Here is a 23,131-nt window from a genome sequence, read left to right on the forward strand (position 1 = left end):
CAAAATTTCAGAGACATAGAACAATAAGCTCACACGTCTGAATATCAGCTAAGGGATGGCTATCTAGGAGGACTTCTGTGGGAGAGGCTCTGCTCTTTGTTTCTCTTATTTTCCTCCCAAGAGCAGTGAGCTACTCAGAACAAGTGCTTTCTGCAGGTACGCAGAGGTGAAAGTGAGAAAGTTCAGTCTCAAGTGCTTTTCATGCCTTGTATCTCCTGACATTCCACTGTCTAATGCAAGCAAGTGGACAAACCCAGAATTAAGGGATGAGCAAGTATGTTCCATGCACAAAGTGAGAGAGGGGCGAGTGAATAATTTTTGATGATAACCTAATATGCCATAGGTGAGCAGTCTCACAAGTTCTTAAACCTATGAGCTTGCTAACTGTCAATGTATAATCAAATTCTGTTTTAATGAAATAACAGAAATTAGCAGGTATTGTGTTGCCCTAAATATTCCTTTGTTTTAGATGTATCCAGCCTATATTTCATCAATGACACATCTCTGTGCCCCACATGTATTCCTCACTCATCTACTGGGTTAACACTCCATCCTTTCAACATTCAACAAAAGTCTTTCTTCCTCTTGCAAGCCTCCCTAATGTCTTTTCCTGCTGAGTATTTTTTGAGTGTCTGTCCTCTGGTGCCGATAGAAATCACACTGTGCCTTAATCTATTAAAGCACTTAATACATTGTGTTGAAAATATAACTTGTCTGCCACACAAAGAAGACTTTAACATATTTTCTGTCTCAAGGGCACCACCTATTCTTTTTTACAGTGGGTCTGAAGGACAGGATTGATTTTTACCTCTTTATTCCAGGTACTTAACACTTTGTGGGTGATAATTGATGTTAAATGAGTAAATGAATGATTCCCCTGCACATGTAGTGAATGTACATTTTCTCAGAATGTGGTTTGTGTCTCCTAGAAATAAGTAACATAATTGAGTCACAGTATTTGTTAAATTATATATTTTTGGTCTATTGATATTTTATGTATGCCTCAAACTCTGGTTGAGAACTTGTCTTTTTTATTTAGATGAAAGAAATGAAAAAAATTAGAGGAAAAAATTACTTAAATGTGAAGCATTGTTTTGATTTAAATAAAAATTAGTTGCCTTCTAGAATATCAAGTTTTGCTTAATTTTAGAGACTAAATATTTTTATACCTAAATACTTATATCTTCTACACGTTGGTTTCCTTGAAGTTGCCTATTGAGATTAATATTAAAAATGAAAAACTTACACTGCCCCAGAATAGAAAATGTGTTCACATTTGAACTGCCTCTGAGAACCTCTTTAAGTAGTGGCCACACATATGTGTTATCCTTTTATGAGGGTGTGCTTTCTCAGCAAGACCATTTCCTCCTTCTACTCCAGCCCAAAGAAAAGTTCCTTTTGGTTCATTATTCCCTTTTCATGTACTTAAAACCTCAATATTTAGTTTAAGAATTTATTTAATGTACATTTTTAGTTAATTGATCCCTTTATAAATAATAATTTAATGTTTTCTAAATAATGTGTGTTCATTATACAAAATACAGACAATAGTGAAATAAAACTAATAAAACTGAAAGTATCCCTAATCTCAAAAATATATGCTCATAATGAAAAATATAAACCATATAGTTAAGTAAAAATAGAATTTAAATTATCCAAAAACTCAATATTGAGAGAAAACCACTATTAACATTCCCACTTCTCCCTCTCTCTCTCTCTTTCTACATACACACACACACACACATAGCATGCACATGCATTTTTAACAAAAACATTAAAATATTGTACATGTTTCTTAACCTGCCTTTTCATTCAATAATATATAGACTGGACAGGTAAAATGTAGCACATATACACCATGGAATATTACGCAGCCATCAAAAACGATGAGTTCGTGTCCTTTGTAGGAACATGGATGAACCTGGAAACCATCATTCTCAGCAAACTGACACAAAAACAGAAAATCAAACATCGCATGTTCTCACTCATAGGCAGATGTTGAACATGAGAACACATGGACACAGGGAGGGGAGCATCACACACTGGGGTCTGTTGGGGGGAAATAGGGGAGGGACAATCGGGGGTAGGGAGTTGGGGAGAGATAGCATGGGGAGAAATTCCAGATATAGGTGAAGGGGAGAAAGGCAGCAAATCACACTGCCATGTGTGTGCCTATGCAACAATCTTGTATGTTCTTCACATGTACCCCAAAACCTAAAATGCAATAAAAATAAAATAAAATGGAAAGAATAAAAAATAAAAATAATATATACTGAACATTAATATTTCCCTAGTTCTTAATTATTCTTCCACAATATTATTTAATGGCTAAATTATATTCCATTGTATGATTATATAATAGTTAATTTTTCCAGTCCTCTCTTGGTACATGTTTAGGTGGTTTCTAATTTCTTTCCTCATAAACATCATTTTAGCAAATGTTCCTGTAGCCATAGATTTTCACAGCCCTATGATCTCCCCACTCTCCCACACACCTTAGGATAAATTCCTATAAGTAGGTTTGCTAGATCAAAAGATACGCAAAATACAAATCAAATCTTCGCATGTGGATTGCCAAATTGCCTTTTCTGGATTTATTTTGATACTTTTATGTAGCTTTTTAGTTATAAGCAGTGTACCTCATGAGCTTATTCTGTCTTTTGTTTACTTCTTATGATCTCTGGGAACCCTGAGGGACATGTGATTTTATGAGCTGTGATTGTGCTACAGGCTGATTCTGCAAGCAGAGCTGAATCCATGTCAGACACACACTGGTATCTGCCTTGCTGTGATTCACCTTTACAGAGAGGCCCCTTGAACATTCACTGTGGCCCCTTGGGAAATGGCCAGACAAGAGTTTCAAATCTCAAGTCAAATGTCGTGGCAGCCATAGCAAATGGCCCGTTGTTGGTGTTTTATCTTTGAAAAGCCTGGTTGAAATACCTGCCAATGGCAGACTTCTTGTCTGTTCTTAAGAATGAGCTTTTTCACTGACAGCATTTCACAAATGGCAGTGTGCTTACTTGCTATATAGACACTGCTAAAAAGAAGACACTATAGAGGTGAGGGAGGTGTCATGGTTACTCTAAATTTAAAGGGAATGTGAACACGTTATGATCATGGCCATCTTTCCATTACTCTTCCTAACACGGTACATTGCTCCATTTAGGCATTCAGTAAACATTTGTTGAAAATTGGATGGATAAGTGAATGCGTGTTGTCTGTGATTCTTGATGTGTAGAGAAGTTTATGTGCAGTTATAGTACTTTAAACTCTAGCCATGGCCAAAGCACAGCTACATTCTCTTTCAGTCTCACTGAAGTCTGCAAGAAGATCTGCGTAGAGTTAAAATGTGAGTCAGAAAGGCTAAGGCCAATCATGATTACAAATATCACAGCTCTGTCAATTGTTGTGAATAATGTGAGTGGGATGGCACAATTAGTTCTAGAAAGTTTTATTAATAATGATAATAGTGATAACCCTAATTAATTCTGGAACTTTTGGTATTTAATTTTTTAGGGGATCAGATTAGCAACAAGTCCTGTGCAACGGAAAATAAGATCAGAAATCTTTTTGGAACCTTGTCTGATCTCTCTCTCTCTCTCTCTCTCTCTCTCTCTCTCTCACACACACACACACACACACACACACACGTACATGCACACACACTACTTTGATGATCTGCAGAATACCTTATCTGGCATTTTTAGAAAATAATCTGTGTCACTATTACTGCATAACAAATAACCCCAAAACTTAGCACCTTAAAACACATTATCTCACAGTTTCTGTGGATCAGGAATGCACATGTGGGTTAACTAGGCCCCCTGTCTCCAGATGTCTAACAAAGCCAGTGCGATTTTAAGGCTTAACACAGAAGGATTTCCTTCCTAGCTTACTCATAAGGTTGTTGGGCCCATGTTGAGCTGATGACTTAGCTCTCCATTGACTTTTGGTCAGAGGCTGCTCTGAGGTCATTGCCATGTGGCCTCTCCATCAAAGCTGGCTTTGTCACATGGAGCACCTGGAAAGGCAAAAGAGAGAGAGTACAAATAAAATGAAAAGCAGTTACAATGTTTTGTAACCTAATCAAGGAAGTAATGTCCATCACTTTTGCTGTATTCAATTTTTTAAAACAAATCACCATAGCGAGCCAGGACACTCAAGATGAGTGGGTTATACATGGTCATGAATACCAGGAATGAAGATCCAAGGGGTAATCTTAGAAGTCTATCTGCCACAGAATCCATGAGGTATGTGGGTCCCTCTCTCTCTCTCTCTCTCTGTGTCTATCTCTGTCTCATCTATCTATCTATATCTATCTATCTCATCTATCTAGCAATCTATCTCCCCACAGTCCTGCCAGATTATGGGCAATATCTGCAGCCTAGACTAGCTTTCTAGACTTTTATCTTCCCAAAACTTATTATTCATTTCTCTAAACATGTCCTTATCTTCTGTATGTTTAGCATCACATTGAGAAGGATGCTATGGCATCATTACCAATGGGAGCAACAGCAAGACCAACAAACTTTTATTAGCAAATTTCTCTATGTAATGAACATGCAAGAACTGCAAGAATATTCGATTCATTCCATCCATGTTTTCACATAATGAGCCTTTATTGTGTATCCCCCAGCTATTGTGTGCAATGCATTTCAGAAATATAAAGATGAACATAAATTTCTCACTAAATATTTGTTTAGAGTCATTAAAAGAGGCCCAAAACCCAAGCTCATGGGAAGATTCTAGGTTGCTCAGCAAAGAGGAGGTGCTTCCCAATTTGGTTCCACTCCATAAGTCCTTTCCCCAATAACTTTCCATAGCAGTGCAGCTGGGCTGACCTCCACAGGTGGAGGAACCTTGAGGGTTAGCCCTCTACTACACCAGTGATTATCAAAGTGTGGTGCTCGACCACCAATAGAAGCATCACCTGGAAACTCTTTAAAAATGCATATTCTCAGGCTCTACTCCAGACTCACCAAATAAAAATTTCTAGGGGTAGAGCCCAGCAATCTGTTGTAAGAAACCTTTCAGGTGTGGAAATTGAACTAAGGTGGCCCATGAGATGCAGCTGAGAAATGCCTCTCTTACCAAGAGAAACCAATGTAAGGAACATGGCTGTGCTTTGGTCAAGAATAGGCTGAGGTAGGATGTTTATATTCTGCATGACTCAACGAGTTTGTAGCACAGGCATACAACTCCACTTGTTAATGTAGTCATGTACCCATAACATGGAAAGGTCATCCCTTGGACCTACACCACTATTGTCTGTAAAAGATATAATTACCCCATTAACACTGTACAGGTGTGCTTGCACACACACACACACACACACACACACACACACACACACACACAGAGAACCAGAGCTGTCTGTCTTTGCAGATGGACGAGGGGAGCCAGGACACAGCTCAGCTAGCTCATGCCCAGAGAGAGAAAGAGTTAAGCTGCTGACCCTAACCATGCAGCTGTGTGTGGGAGCCATTGATTGGATCAAGCAGCTGAGACAAGGTAGAAAGTGTGAGTGAGCTGCTGATGAGAGAGCTACTAAATAAAACTACATTTCACCTGCCTATGCCCCACCCCCGAGTGCTCTTTCAACTATCTTCTCATCCACCCACTCTCTTCAGACTTCAGTATGAGCTGGAAGCTGACCCCAAGTGAGACATTTGGTGTACTCGTGAACCTGACACCAGAATATGGAGTAAACTATCATACTTCGAACAGATCTTTTGAGAGAAAATACTGAAAGTCGATAGGAGATGCAGACACCAAAATTGAAGAGGGAGGAAGCCGGGAAGCTTGCAGAGAGTTGCCAAGTGCCAGGACTGTCTCCTCGTCCTAAGGAAAAGGTGAGTGAAGGAACTTCAGGGAACCACCCTCCCACTGTGGACCTCTGAGATCCTAGCATCAGGAGATCCCATGACTCACATAGACATTTGAGTTTTCAGGGGGAGCTCCCCAGAGGAGGCAGAGCTTAAACCTGTGTGGACGCCAGAAGGCGTCATGGTGCCAGATGCAACTTCAGTAAAATGCAGCGTTAGGCACCTATCTCCCAAGGCTCTCCGTCTTGCTCTGAGCAACTCCAGCCCTGCTGATGCCCTAATTCTGTACTAGGGTGCATCTGATCAATGTGCCCACTTGCCTGCCATCCTATCCCAAGACCAACTGCCTGGGTTTCCCACAGGAGGTTGCCCACAGCACAACCTCCAATTCCCTGCCTGAATGTTTTGCCTGCAGCCTGGAAGCAGTTCAGCATCCCAGCCCTCATCCTATCAGCACAGCCAGTGCTTGTTCCAAAGGGTCAGAAGACAAAACTGTGGGCCCCATCACAATACTGCAGGATTTGAGCACACTGTTCAGGGGTATCCAGCTGAGATCTGTGGCCTGAGCTCAAGTAGGGGAGGAGACCCCAGTTTCAGAACACTGAGAAGAGTGTAGTAGAGGCTCATGCACTGGTGAAGGAGCTAGGTGTCCCTCCCTGCTCAAGACCAGTCCCAGGAAGGGTGCAGCCTGTCGTTCAGCAACAGATTCTGCCTCAGGGAGCCCAGGTGTTCCAGGCCACAGTGCTCCCTGGAGGGAGCAGAAGGCTTGGGACAAGTCTAGCTTGTTGGGACTACACCTGGGGCAGATGCCAGAGAGAGCCCTAGCTGGGGGAGCATGAACTGTGTGGGCCCCACAGCTGTTTGCTGGGCTAAAAACCTAAAGCTACAGGCACCATACAAGTTGCACAGCCATGGCATAAGGGCCCTGCTTGGGGATCCTCCACTCTTGGCCCAGTGTATCACAAGACCACCCTCACACATACTCCACAACTTGCTCTGACTCTGCCAAGCTCAGAGGACTAGTGGGTTATCGGAGAGTTGCAGGCCTCCTGGTGACCTGACCTTCAGCTCAGACTGCTCCTAAGGGAGAGTGGAGTGCAGCCCACCAAAGCCCCACTTAGGGCTTGGAAATGCAGGTGTGGTGCCAGTAATTGTAGGCGGCTCCGCCTAGGCTCAGTAAGAGACTTGGTGAGGGAATCATCTCTTGCCCTCCCTAGATCACCATTCCATATGCAGTGAAATATAAAACAGATGAATGGATAAGAGTCCATATGCTTTATATGTAAAGAGATGGCCCTTACTATTAAGTGCCACTAGAGAAAAGGGGCATATTACTTAAAAAGGGAACCCCATCAGGCTAGACAGTCTTACTCCATCACCCAGACTGGAATGCAGTGGTGTGGTCTTGGCTCACTGCAACCTCCATGGACCTCCTGAATTCAAGTGATCCTTCAACCTCACCTCTGACACCCATGTAGCTGGAATTACAGGTACATACCACCACACCCAGATAATTTTTGTATTTTTAGTAGAGACGAAGTTTTGCCATGTTGTCCAGACTAGTCTTGAATTCCTGACCTCAAGTGATTCACCTGCCTTGGCCACCCAAAGTGCTAGGATTACAGGTGTGCGCCGCCATGCCCAGCCCTATTTTAGCATTCTTTAAAAAAAGAAATTCCAACCAAAAATTTCATATCCTGCCAAACTCAGCTTCATAAATTAAGGAAAAAAATGTTTTCCGCACAAGCAGTCACTAAGGGAATTTGTTACCAGCCTTACAGGAGATCCTTACGAGAGTTCTAAACATGGCAACAAAAGAACACTTGCTGCCATCAAAACACATGAAAGCATACAGCCCATAGACCCTATAAAACAGCTATACAATCAAGACTATAAAGTAACCAGCTAACAACAACATGATAGGATCAAAACTTCACATATCAATATTAACCTTCAATGTAAATAGTCTAGATGATCCCACCTAAAAGGCACAGAGTGGGCCAGGCACGCTGGTTCATGCTGTGGCTCACATTTGTAATCCCAGTGCTTTGGGAGACAAAAAAGAACAAAGAAGGTCATTATATAGTGATAGAGTTCAATTCAACAAGAAGATTTAACTATTCTAAATATATTTGCACCCAACATTTTTTTTTCTAAAAAAAGAGGAAGAGCCCAGAGGAGATAAGTGAACACTAGTAATTTCATTTTACATAGATTTAGAATGTCATGATGGAAAGAGGGAAAACTGTTGGGTACTATGGTTACTACCTGGATGAAGGGAGCATTCATGTCCCAAAACTCAGCATCACGCAATATACTCCTGAAACAAGCCTGCATATGTACCCCTTGAATCTAAAAATGAAAGCTGAATTTTTTTAAAAAGAAACTTTCCAGGTGATTCCATTTAAGAACCACTTACTCAAACAATCCCTTGCTCTGATTTCACAGTTAACAGGTTTTTTTCTTTTTTCCTAGTTGTAGAAGTTTCTTGGATACAAATTTCAAGGTGGGCTTAGCCCCAAATTTCCCTGAAAGTTCTGACTTTAAAATGACCCTTTCTTAGATTATCTTTATGCTGCCTGTTTCTTCTCTATCCATTTTCAGTCTGCTTTCTATGTACCCTATGGTACCCCTGAACAGGCATTCTTGCTCTGGTCTTTATTGCTAAATAAAATTTAAGAAGCTAGCCGTCTCAGGATGGACACGGATGCACACATAATCAAAGCATGGACAGAATGATACGAGTCCTAGTAATGATTAAGGTGGAGATAAATGTGGGCAGAATCCAGGGAAGGCTAATTTTGTTCCAGCTGGAAGAATTGGAGAAGGTGTCACAGAAGAGATAGCACCTGATCTGAGCTTTGAAAGATGAGACACATTTTAATAGACTGAGAAGAGGGGGAATTAGTGTTTTGACGTATACCTGAAGTTAGGTGCAGAGTTTTGTGCTTAGTGGTAAGAGTCTGCAGGTACAGTGGCTGGAATTTTAGTTTTTCCCAACTTGCAGCGTATTCTGTTTTAACTTGGATTCTTTCTAATCTGCACCAGCCCCCTTTTAAAATGCCTATTTTTCAGGTTTTCCTCTCCTTTCTTGTCTACCAGATATTCTGAATTTGCTTCTGCCTGAGACTAGCACCTTACAAACAAATGGGAATAGACATATTCCTAGCTGATGGAGATAATTTGAGAGTTAGTAGCCTGAACAAGATTATATGAAAGCAATTTCACTTTGGTTCTAGTCCAATAAGTCATCATAGCAGGTTTATAATCTTACGGATCTGGGTGATGAGTTAAGAGGATTGGTTGGAAAAGAGAAAGTGGGGTGTTAAGAAAAGTTTCCGATTCACTCTAGTGACTGTTTCTTTTGCCGTGCAGAAGCTGTGGAGTTTCATTAGGTCCCATTTGTCTATTTTGGCTTTTGTTGCCAATGCTTTTGGTGTTTCGTTCATGACGTCCTTGCCTACTCCTATGTCCTGGATGGTTTTGCCTAATAAAAAATAAAAAAAAATAAAAAATAAAAAAAAAGTAAGTTAAAGTAATTGTAAATTTAAAAATCATAATTACTTTGAAAATTATTATTTTAAAATATTTATAATATCCATTAAAATTGGAAGGCAAAATAAAAAATAATTTATAAACACCAACATTTTAGATAAAAATTGTTTAAATAAAAAGAAAAGTTTCATATTTCTTAAAAAAGGGAAAGAGCCCAGAGAAGATAAATGAGCACTAGTGATCTTGTTTTAGATTTAGAATGTCATGATAGATTATAGTGATTCTCAAGCAGGAAAGATTTTGTCTCTTGGGGACATTTAGCAATGTCTGAAGACATATTTGGTTGCAATAAAGGCAAGAGGGGGTGGAGACTAGAGGATGGGGCATGCTACTGTCATCTGGCAGGTAGAGGTCAGGGTTATGGCTAAACATCCTGCAATCACAGAATAGCCCTCCTCACAACACCAAATAATTATTCAGTCCAAAACGTCAATAGGCTGAGGTTGAGAATCCTGGATTAAGAGTATATTCAACATCTATTATAATAGATGGGCTATTAAAAATAGTGACCCATCAAATGTTGGCAAGGATGTGGAGAAACTGGATCCAATCACTCATGCACTGCTGGTGGTGTTATCAAATGATAATAGCCACTCAGGAAAACAGTTTGGCAGCTTTTTATACAACAAAACCTGCAACTGCCATATCACACAGCAGTTATACTCTTGGGTATTTATTTATCTAAGGGAAATGGAAATGTATGTTTTCTCTAAAGCCTGTATGCAAATATTCAAAGCACCTTTATTCTTAATAACCCCAAACTGGAAGCAACATAGATGTCTTTCAATGGGTGAATGGTTAAGTAAATTATGGAATATCCATATCACAGAATATTACTCAGTGATAAAAATAATAGACAATTGATATGCACAACTTGGATGAATCTCCTGAGAATTATGCTGAGTGAAAAAAAGCCAATCTTAAAAAATTATATATTATGTAATTCTATTTGTATAACATTCTTGACATAAAATCATAGTAAAGAACAGATTAGTGGTTGCCAACAGTTAAGAGGGGAGGGAGGATAGTAGAAAGGTGGGTTGGTTTGAAGAGGGCAACACTGGTGATGGAACTGTTCAGGATCATGACTGTAGTGACAGATACAAAAGCCTACACTTCTGATAAACTTGTATAGAATTAAACACACACATACACATATACACACACATACATGTACAAGTAAACCAAGAGAAATCTGAATAAATTCAGTGAATTATTGAGCCGAGATCGTGCTGCTGCACTCCAGCCTGGGAGATGGAGTCCGACCCTGCTCAAAAAAAAAAGTAAAAGAATAAATTCAGTGGATTGTAGCTATGTCAGTGGTCTGGTAGAGATACTGTGTCATAGTTTGAAAGATGTTATTATGGAGTAAAACTGGGTAAAAGTAAACAGGATCTCTTTCTGTGTTATTTCTTACAACTGCATGGGAATCTACAATTATTTCAAACTAAAAAGTTAAAAAAAGAATTCAGATCCACATAATTTGAAATAATAGTGTTTGGGTTGCACAACTGTTCAGTAAATTATATCTTTTTTATGCTTAAGTTCATTGTGATTTTTGTCTTCTTAAAGTGTAAGTCATCAAGGTAAACAAAGTATGTTCAACCTTAATGATAATTTCCAAATGTCACTAGTTATACAAATTATAGTGATCCCCTCCCACTGTACTATTTTTGTTTGCAAATACCACTGTTTGTCCCTCCTACCTACACATGCTTCACTAGGCTAAGTAAACTTTCTCTGTTGCCATCAATACAAATATAGCACTTGAGTTAAGTTCATCCTTTGCTAGACTGTAACTTGTCTCCAATATACTATGATTCTTAGAAACAAAGAAGAATGATACAAAAATTAACCTCACCAGAGACTATAAATGAGTGACATTTAAACAAAATTGAATTTTTAAAAACAGCTATGCCATTCCAAGTTTTATTTATTCAACATTTCTAATTAATATGTTTCTAATTAGAACTTGATGAACATCACCCATGTAAATGTTGAGCCTAATGTGTTTGTTCTTCAGTTAATTTGCTAAATTAGGAATATATTACCTCTGTTTAGGATGAGCAGTGATTTGCCATCCCTGTTGCATTGGTGCTAGCAGCTTTACCTCAAAATCAGCCACTATCACACCTCTACTACTAATGAGAATTCAGAGAGTGGTTTACCAAAGATACAAAACTTAACTTGTTTTGTAAAATGAAGCATGCTATTTCTGAAACCATGGAAGGTAGAAAGCAACAGAAGAAGATAAGGTTAGGTTTTTCAACTCTCTTCAGTTTGATTTATTTGACACATAGAAGATAATTATAGTACACATGTCAAGCCAAGATGGAATGAGTGTCAGCATGATTTGAGAAAACATCTGGAAAATCACATAGGACAATGGTATTGTGTACCTATAAAAGGTGAAAGAGAATTTCTCTTTATTCAGTGAAAAATATGGTAACTTAAGAAATTATCTGACATATTTTTGAGGAAAAACTTGTATTAAGACGAAAAATCAACTTATTTGACTAAATGTGATACTCGTTTTAAATAATGATTTAGATAAATAAGCATTTCTTATTGCCCCAAAATATGTTGAAAAATAGTTTCATGGAAGGAATCATTGTCTTGTTCCTGGGTTTAAGGGACATGTCTATATTTTGCTCTTTGGTAAGAAGTTTGCTCTTAGTTTCTGATAAATGTGTTTGCTCCAATTAAAGGCATACTTTCCTATTCAGCACTTAGGAATAATTTTATGAATTTGTGCTTAATTTTAGCAGATGAATCTATTAAGATGATATGGCTTTAACTTCTTAATTATGTAAATTGTTTTCTGATGTTGAATTATCCTTTTATTCCTTGTGTACAGTGTACATTCATTTAAAATTCATTTTAATGTTCAATTTGCTGATGTTTGAGTTATATTCATAAATGAAATTGGTCAACAGTTTTCTTTGGGAGAGAGTTGTTCTTACCTGATTTACACACCAGAGTTAGATTAGTCTCTCAGACATAAATCTGGACTTTTATCTTTTCCTTACCTTTGGAATGGTTTAAATAGAGTACACATTTTTTCCCTAATAGATATGATAGCCCTAATCCAAAGAACTATCTGATCATAATAGCTTTTGTGGGGGAAGAAAGAATCTTGAGAATTTTTAAATTTTTTTCTATGGTCTTTTCAGTTTTTTAACCCTACTTGGTCATGTTTAATAATTTTTCTTTTCTTTTTTATATTTTATTTTCTAGTTGATATGATCACCATACATGATATGCATCCAAACATCACTATGTACCCCTTAATAATATAACAATTATACATGTTAACGAGTACATAGTGATGTTTGGATGCATATCATGTATGGTGATCATATCAGCATAGTTAGCATATCCATTATCTCCAACATTTATCATTTCTTTGTGTTAGGAACATCCAATATCCTCCTTCTAGCTATATGAAACTATAAAATGTATTATTGTTAGCTACAGTAGCTCTACAGTGCTATAGAACACTAGAACCCATTCCTCCCTCCTACCTTCCCAGCCTTTGGTGTCCTCTGGTCTACTTATTATTAAAATGAGATCAACTGTTTTGAGCTTCTGCATGTGAGTGAGGGCATGTGGTGTTTAACTTTCTTTTCCTGACTTATTTCACTTAACACAGTGTCTTCCAGTTCCATCCATGTTATCATGAATGAAAAGATTTCATTCTTTTTATGGCTGAATAATAGTCCATCGTGTAATAGTAAATCTTGCATATATGCCATATTTTCTTTATCCATTCATCTGTTGTTGGGCACATGGATTAATTCTATGTCATGGCTATTGTGAATAGTGTTGCAATAAACATGGGAGGGAAGATGTCTCTTCAGTATACTAATTTCCTTTCATATGGATGTGTACCCAGTAGTGAGATTGCTGAATCGTGGAAGTTTTATTTGTAGTTGTTTGAGGAACTTCCATACTGTTCCCTGTAATGGCTGTACTGGTTTAACATTCCTACCAACTGTGTAAATGTGTTCCCTTTTCTCCACATCCTCACCAACATTTGCTATTTTTTTGTATTTTTGATATTAGCCAACCTAACTGGGATGACATGATATCAAAAAAATTCAAAACTACCTCACAGTGGTTTTGATTTGCAGTTCCCTGATGATTAGTGATGTTGAGCTTTCTTTTCTTTTTAAATGTTTCTTGGCCATTTGTGTGTCTTCTTTTGAAAAATGTCTGTTCACATTATCTGCTCACATTTAATCAGATTGTTTTGCTTTGAGATGCTTGAATTCCTTGTATATTCTAGATATTAATTCCCCATTGAATGGATGCTTTGCAAGTATTTTCTCCAGTTCTGTAGCTTTTCCTCTCGCTCTGATTGTTTCCTTTGATGTGTTTAGCTTTTTAGTTTAATATAATTTATTTTTGATTTTATTGCCTGTGCTTTTGAGGTCTTATTCACAAAATCTTTTCTGAGACCAATATCCTGGAGCATCTCTTCTATGTTTTCATAGGAGTTTTGTAGTTTTGGGTCTTACATTTAAGTCTTCAATGTATTTTGAGTAGATTTTTCTATAAGATGAGAGGTGGGGAGGGAGGTCTAGTTTTATTCTTCTGCATATGGATATCCAGTTTTCCCAGCACCGATTATTGAAGAGATTGTCCTTTCCCCAGTGAATATTCTTGGTGCCTTTGCTGAAAATGAGTTGGCTGTAGATAGATGGAAAAACTTCAGGGTTCTCTATTCTGTTTCATGGGTCTATGTGTCAGTTTTTATGCCAGCACCATGTTGTTTTTGGTTGCTATTTGTGGTATGTTTTGAAATATGGTAGTGTTATACCTCCAGCTTTGTTCTTTTTTCCCAGAATTGCTTTGGCTATTTGAGGTCTTTTGTGGTTCCATATAAGTTTTAGGACTTTTTTTTCTGTTTCTGTGAAGAATGCCATTAATTATGAAGAACTGACAGGAATTACATTGAATGTGTAGATTGCTTTGGGCAGTATGATCATTTTAACAATGTTAGTTCTGATCCATGAGCATGAATGTCTATTTTTGGCCTCTTCAATTTCTTTTATCAGTGTTTTGTAGTTTTCCTTTCAGAAGTATTTTTGTAGCTATTGTAATTGGGATTGGCTCCTCGATTTCTTTCTCATTTAATTTATTGGTCTTGTAGAGAAATGCTGCTGGTTTTCATGTGCAGATTTTGTATCCTGCAACTTTACTGAATTTATTATCAGTTCTAAGAGTTTTTGACTAGAGTCTTTAGGCTTTTTTTTACATATAAGATTATATCACCTGCAGAGAAAATTTGACTTCCTTCTTTGTAATTTGGATGCCCTTTATTTATATCTCTTTTCTAATTCCACTGGTTAGGACTTCCAGTATTATGATGAAACTATTGGCACATAATTATATTACACTCTTGCATGTTTCTTAATGCCTTGGGTGAAGAATACTTTGAAAATCCTTAACTTTTCTCTATCAGCTATTGTAAAAAAATACCTGGATTTAGGGAGATGAATATTCTGGCCTAGGTGTGAGAAAAATTGGGTCTCAGTTTCTTAAGTGTCCTCTACTTTTAGAAATTCTTGCTCTAAACACAGTCAGAATTGGAAGTTTCCTGGATAGTATGCATCAAAGAAATCCAAAAGCTTTTTTGCCCCAAATTCCTTATCTTCTCTTTATCACAATATTAGGAATACTACCACTTCTCTTTTTAAAAGTATATTTGTATTATACTTTAAGTTCTGACGTACATGTACAGATCTTGCAGGATTGTCACATACGTATACACATGCCATGGCGGTTTGCTGCCTCCATCCCCCTGTCACCTACATTAGGTATTTCTCCCAATGTTATCCCTCCCCAATCTCTCCAACCCCCACTATCCCTCCCCTAGCTACCCACCCCCAAAAAACCCCAGTGTGTCATGTTCCCCTCCCCATGTCCATGTGTTCTCATTGTTCAACACCTGCCTATGAGTGAAAACATGTGGTGTATGGTTTTCTGTTCTTGTGTCAATTTGCTGAGAATGGTTTCCAGCTTCATGCATATCCCTGCAAATGACATGAACTCATCCTTTTTTGTGGCTGCATAGTATTCCATGGTGTATATGTGCCACATTTTTTTTATCCAGTCTATTGTTGATGGGCATTTGGGTTGGTTCCAGATCTTTGCTATTGTAAACAGTGCCACAATGAACATACTTGTGCATGTGTCTTTATAATAGAATGATTTATAATCCTTCGGTATATACCCAGTAATGGAATTGTGGGGTCAAATGGTATTTCTATTTCTAGATCCTTGAGGAATCACCACCCTGTCTTCCACAATGGTTGAACTAATTTACACTCCCACCAACAGTGTGAAAGCATTCCTATTTCTCCACATCCTCTCCAGCATCTGTTGTCTCCAGATTTTTTAATGATTGCCATTCTAACTGGCATAAGATGGTATCTCAATCTGGTTTTGATTTACATTTCTTTAATGACCAGTGATGATGAGCACTTTTTCAAGTGTTTCTTGGCCACATAAATGTCATCTTTTGAAAAGTGTCTCTTCGTATCCTTCACCACATTTTGATGGGGTTGTTTTATTCTTGGAAATTTGTTTTAGTTCTTTGTAGATTCTGGATATTAGCCCTTTGTCAGATGGGTAGATTGCAAAAATTTTTTCCCATTCTGTTGGTTGCCTGTTCATTCTAATGATTGTTTCTTTTGCTGTGCAGAAGCTGTGGAGTTTAATTAGATCCATTTGTCTATTTTGGCTTTTGTTGCCATTGCTTTTGGTGTTTTAGTTATGAAGTCCTTGCCTATGCCTATGGCCTGAATGGTTTTGCCTAGGTTTTCTTCTAGGGTTTTTATGGTTTTAGGTCTTATGTTTAAGTCTTGAATCCATCTGGAGTTAATTTTTGTATAAGGTGTAGTAAGGAGGGGGTCCAGTTCAGCTTTCTGCACATGGCTAGCCAGTTTTCCCAGCACCATTTATTAAACAGGGAATCCTTTCCCCATTGCTTGTTTTTGTCAGGTTTATCAAAGATCAGATGATTGTAGATGTGTGGCATTACTTCCAAGGCCTCTGTTCTGTTCCATTGGTTTATATCTCTGTTTTGGAACCAGTATCATACTCTTTTGATTACTGTAGCCTTGTAGTATAGTTTGAAGTCAGGTAGTATAATACATCCAGCTTTGTTCTTTTTGCTTAGGATTGTCTTGGTTATGTGGGCTCTTTTTTGGTTCCATATGAAGTTTAAGGTGGTTTTTTCCAGTTCTGTGAAGAAGGTCATTGGTAGCTTGATGCCGATAGCATTGAATCTATAGATTACTTTAGGCAGTATGGCCATTTTCACGATACTGATTCTTTCTAACCAAGTGCATGAAATGTCTTTCCATCTGTTTGTTTATTCCCTGATTTCCTGGAGCAGTGTTTTGTAGTTTTCCTTGAAGAGGTCCTTCACATCCTTTGTTAGTTGTATTCCTAAATATTTTTTTCTCCTGGTGGCAGTTGTGAATGGGAGTTTGCTCCTGATTTGGCTTTCTGTTTGTCTGCTATTTGTGTATAGAAATGCTTGTGATTTTTGCACATTGATTTTTCTATCCTAAGACTGCTGAAGTTGCTTATCATCTTAGGGAGATTTTGGGCTGAGACAATGGGGACTTCTAAATATACAATTATGTTGTCTGTGAAGAGACAATTTCACTTCCCCTTTTCCTAACTGAATAACCTTTATTTGTTTTTCTTACCTAGTGGCTCTGGCTAGAACTTCCAATATTATGTTGAATAGGAAGGGTGAGAGAGGGCACCCTTGTCTAGTGCCAGTTTTTAAAGGGAATACTTCTAGTTTTTGCCCATTCAGTATGATATTGGCTGTGCATTTGTCATACATGGCTTTTATTATTTTGAGATATGTTCCATTGATACCTAGTTTATTGAGAGTTTTTAGCATAAAGTACTGTTGAATTTTGTCAAAGGCCTTTTCTGCATCTATTAAGATACTCATGTGGTTTTTGTCTTTGGTTCTGTCTATGTGATGGATTACGTTTATAGATTTGCGTATGTGGAACCAGACTTGCATTCCTGGGATGAAGTTTACTTGATCGTGATAGATAAGCTTTTTGATGTGCTGTTTCTTTTGGTTTGCCAGTATTTTTGAAGAATTTTGCATCTATGTTCATAGATTAAGACTTTGGAAACCCCGGGTAAAGCACAAATATGCTGTATGGGAGAGATGTCACATTCTCCATTTTAACTTACTATAATTTTCTTCAGCCCTAACAAACCCGTGAACACTTCCAGTTAGATGTATAACCATAGGTTTAAAAAAAAATGGACTGACTTACTGGTTCTTGAGAAATGTATCAGTTCTGATTGTTTGATTTCAGATTTTATATTCTATATTTTATTCTATGCCAGACAACCTACACCTAATTGCTCCTTCATATTTGCTTCCCTTTTGATTTGTGGTGTTTCATCCTTGATTGTAACCTTTGGTTAACTAAGGCAGAATCCCCAGGTAAGGGCAGACTTGAGTATGCATTGATATCTACTAACCACAAATGAGCAGGTGAACAATTAATTAGCAAGTAATAACAGCACAGTCAGCATGCATTCCAAAAGCTTGGAAACTTAGTTGTTCCTTATTCTTGAAATTTGTATTGACTAAGATACAACTCCCTGGATTCTTGGCATCCATCTACCTCCTTATTATAAATCTAGAGGATGGTTAGGACTACTTAACAGTAAACCTAATAAAACTAATAAGTTTATTTTTCCTAATTCTATAAATTGGCGTTTAGAGATATCACAACATAGGGTATTTAGAGTAGAGGTAGTAGTGAGAAATTTAACTCACCATGTTTAGCTCTCTTCATATATTGTCTCCATTGGCTCTAAGGTTGAGCATAATAAATATTGATCCCTTTACCTCACGGGGATTTTTTGTGGTATAATGAGCTGCTTGTATAAAGCTCCTTAGAGAATGCTACTGCTAAGATACAGCATTTCTAAATGCATGGAAAAAGAAATCAATAATGGCCTTATCAAATAAGATTAGTACAGAGTCACAAATAGCACCTCTTAGTATCCTGAGGAAAATTACACTTTTTCTCCTGTTTAAATCAAGGGAGCTTTAAAGACTTGATTCCCTTTTTCCCATTTGTCCCAAGAAGATAGCTGCAAGGAAATCAAAACATAGAAATGCCTGGACAGACTAAAGCCGTGGACTGATTATATCTCTGATGTGCATGCTTATGCCTCACCCAGGATGGTTCCACATGGGGAAATGAAAGGGTTGCATTTATTCCATCCACACCCCTCTATAGCTCTGGTTGAGGCTGAACTGTGCTGCCCAATCAGTTGTCAGTTCCTGGAGGGAAAGAAGGCTTCCTGTTATCTTATTTGCTATCAGAGTCAAATTGACTACCTTAGTTATATGTGCTATATTTTGATGTTCCCTTTGAAACATTTCAGAAAGTTTTCAGGTTTGTTTCTATTTCACAAAATTTAAAAGCTCAGACACCTAATATATTAGCTTTGGTGTATATTTTAGAACAAAAAAAAGTTTGTGTTCAGAAGGGATTATCAAATAAATGTAATTCTTTCGAACTTTTGCTTCACAAATTAAAGCCTTGCTTTGTAACATATCCCAAGTCAGTGTTTTCCTAACCTGAAAGTGCACACAAATCCCATGGGGTTCGTGTTATACTGAAGTCTGACTGAGTAGTACTGCATGGGAGCTGAGGTTCTGCATTTCTAAACCACTCCCAAAGTAATGTCCACAGACCTCAACATGAGGGGGAGAGCCATATTGTCACACCAAAATGCTAACTATTCTTTAAATGTCTTAGAATATTTTTAAATGGAGAGAAAATAAATGGGAAAAAGAAAGTAACAAGACTATAAAGGAAATATGTAAATGTCTGGATTTTCAGACAACATCTAAGTGTTGGTAAACAACAAATAACTTTATTACCACCAGGAAAAGCATTTCAAGTTGAAGGTAGGATGATGTTACAGTCCTGCATGTTTGATTATCTAAACTTCATACAAGAGAATAAAACTAGTGTGAATAGCTGTAAAGGTTCTAAACATACATTCCATTTCAGTTCCCAGATGAGTAGTGATTTTTCACTCTCTCGTTGTTCCTCAGGTAATGAGAAAAAAAAATTCTTAAGTGTGGCATAAATGGACTTCAAGAGGCATTAGTGTGTAAGAACCAAAAAAAAAAATCCTTTACCTCAAGGTTATTGCAGGAAGGAGCATTTCATATTAGCAGAAATGGGAATAGCAAATGGTGAGACAGAATTTTGTTTCTTAAGTAGGTCGGTTGATGAACTATTCAAGTCTGCTCATAGTTATCCAAATGTTCTAAGGCATGAGGGTGCATCAGCATTGACTTGAATATTAGAATGAGGCATCAAGAGAAATCTTCCCTGCTCTGTTTCTTTGAGGTGAGAAGTCTTGGATGAATCTAAAAGGAAAATTTGGCATCTCTTCATCCTTGAGTAAAAAATGTTGAATATTTGGGCATAATAACAAGCACCAGGAAGGGAGTTAGAATATTTGAGTTTCAATGCCGAAGCTGCTATTATCTAGCTGTTGGATCTTGGGCAATACCTATAAGTTTCATTCTTTACAGGACTGCTCTAGATTAACATTTTCCAGTGTGACGGGATGTTAGTTAGAGCTATGTGGAAAAATGTTGTCCATGGTCAAATCAGGTAGGCAGATACGGGATTAAATAGACTTCAACAGGTTTCATTAGTGGCAAGATTCTTAGATCCTTTGGATGGAGCCTCTGAATGTGGAGAGCAGGGCTTCCCAGTTATTTGATGTAGAATCCTTGTTTACAAGGACTACCTCACAAGATTAATGTTTTCTGGAACTTATATTGGGAAATGTAGATGATTTTTAAGGCTACTTCCAGTTTTAGCATAATGTTATACTACTAAAATTAAATCAGGAATATATAGAAACCTACCTCCATAAATAAACTTTTAAAAATTAAAATAATATTATTTTTAGTTTATTGCTGTTTTAACTTGATGAAATTCGTTTTAAAAGGCAACTTTTTGATGTGATTTCAAAGTCAATGCACCTTAATGTAGAATTTGATTTGAAGAATACAGATGAGCACAAAAATTTACAATAATTAAGAGTCACAACCATTAATATCATAATAGACATTTTTCCCAGAAATTAATGTTTTTTTTCTGAATTAACTTGCATTTTCACCCTTAAATCAAATTTTTATCTTCCATTTAGCAAGTTTCATGTCCTACTTTGTATATGGCAATGTCACTTTCACATTTGGCCTGTCTTATTCTTACAAGAACTTTCAAATAAAAATTTTTTCTAATACAAGGTGAAATATTGATAAAACATCTTCAAAATGAAATAGTAATAGATGCAAGGTAGAAAAATTAGATTCATAGTAATGATGAGATACATATTTCTTAGAATAATATTATAAGGCTGAATTCTTGTTATACTTGAATATTTCCTGACAGTAGTATCCAATTTATTTGTATATTTGCTCCTTACCTTGTTCAAACATAATTTATGATGATTATGTATCTTTAATTTGAATCCAGGACCTAAAACTCATTGGCTTTCAGAGATTGAAAACCAAAGCATCTTAATATCTCTGAGAGAGGAGAAGAAAACCTTCATTTTATAGATTAATCAGAATGGCAGAATTAATTCTAATATATGAATAATAGTCTTTATGTTGGGCGCTTTTATTAAAAAGGCTAGAACAAATTCTAGGAGGTTTTGTTTATAACCCTGCCTAGAAACATGAGGGATACACAAAATGACCTCTGGCATTGCCTTTCAAATTGTTATGAACTATTCCATTAGAAAAACAACTTATTCAAGGAAAAAATAATATTTTTCTTTTAAAATGGGTTGTTTTCCCCCTTCATATTTTGCAATCATTATTTCCTGAGAAGCCTACCTTGCAAAGTCCTATGATATTTAAAGGACAAATCACAGGTTTTTGACTGGAAATGCATTTTATTGACTTTCTGTGATTAAGGGATAAGAAGAAGAGTGTGCAATTCCAGTCTTCCTTTGCCAGCTGCTGGTATTTTGATTGTAAATATCAAATTATATTTCCCTTTAGTGTTCTTTAAATAAAAACCCCAGCAAATATAAGATTTAGAGGTAGTAATAGTTCAGATGTTTTGCCATCAGCTGAGACCCCCAAATGGCTTAAGGACAAATGATCAGACTCTCATTCTAAGAACTTTTATTTTCCATAATTGATGCCAAGTATGTGTTTCTGCCACTATTCCCCACTTAATTACTTTTCTTTTTGATTAAACACATTAATGAGAAGAGACCTAATAAATCATGTGCAAAACAGTAAAGCACTTAATTAACATGTGTTTCCCTTATTGAAGGTGATAGAAAACCATAGCAGTACTGAGTAGGCTCACAAGGGCACCTTCAACTGATACCTTAAACAAACATAACGCCGAGAGCACAATAGAGGAACTCCATTCTCATTTAAGAACCAGTTGTGACAACTACAGATCATGATGTGATTATAGTCCTCTTTTTATCTCTTTGACTCAAAGGATCTGTGCTCCCAGTTTAGAGAATGTAAACAGTATGTGGGAAACAAATCAACAAATGCTGTGGTAGACTATTACTACTAATAGCCAGTACTTATTGAGCAGGTACTCTGCTATGTGTTTTAAAAGATTGTCTTATTTAACTCTTCACCGATGCGTGTAGCTAGTGATCATTACTATCATCATTTCAGAGAGGAAAAACTGATACATATAAATGGTCCAATTTGCACAGCAAATAAGTGAGATAGTCCAGTTTTATCCCATAGTGTAGTTTAATTCACTGAAAGACGTTTTTTCACATTTCAGCTAATATAAAATTCTGTGTGAGAATCATGAACCACTATAGAAATCCCCAGAATCGGATAACCTGAGAACCAGCAAGGGTTGATGTAACTGGAGTAGATTTCACAGCGTGATTAAAACATAGGTACATCTTAATTTTGGTTGTATTAGAATGGTAGGCTGGGAGTGGAGGTTGGGGTTCTTTTTTGCCTCTTTATCTCATGTTCCAATTTTTTTGTGATGTGGTCTTTCTGCTTTTAAAGTGAGAATATAAACCAACTAATAAATCTCTCCTCAATCTACCCCACTCAAGTGTGGACAGGTCCTGCCTTACCTAATGTAGTTTTTCCGAGAATAGGTAACCAGATCAACTTCACTGTTAAAATAGGTTGCCTAGGCTTTTAAATCAGTTGTGGCCTCTGTAATCAAGTTTACTGATGGCTGAACACTGCCTCTCTTCAGTGAGGGATACCTGGCTGGTCAATCTATAGCTAACAGACATGCATGAAGACTTTTATTATTCCCTGCTTCTAGATTTTTTTCAAGAGCATTGGGGATAGCAGAATGGAGAAACCTTTGACAATCTCATATGGCATCTCCTTTTTTCCCCAACTTTTATTTTATGTTCAGGGGTACATATGCAGGATGTGTAGGTTTGTTACATAGGTAAATGTGTGCCATGGTGGTTGGCTGCACAGATCATCCCATCACCTAGGTATTAAGCCCACACTTAGCTATTCTTCCTGATGCTCTCCTTCCTCCCACCTCCTTCCCCAACCTCTTTCAGGCCCCAGTGTGTGTTGTTCCCCTACTCCTATTGTGTTCATGTGTTCTCATCATTCAGCTCCCACTAATAAGTGAAAACAGGAGGTATTTGGTTTTCTGTTCCTGCCTTAGTTTGCTGAG

The sequence above is a fragment of the Callithrix jacchus genome, chromosome X (genome assembly GCF_049354715.1).
Source record: "Callithrix jacchus isolate 240 chromosome X, calJac240_pri, whole genome shotgun sequence".
In the NCBI taxonomy this organism is placed as follows: Eukaryota; Metazoa; Chordata; class Mammalia; order Primates; family Cebidae; genus Callithrix; species Callithrix jacchus.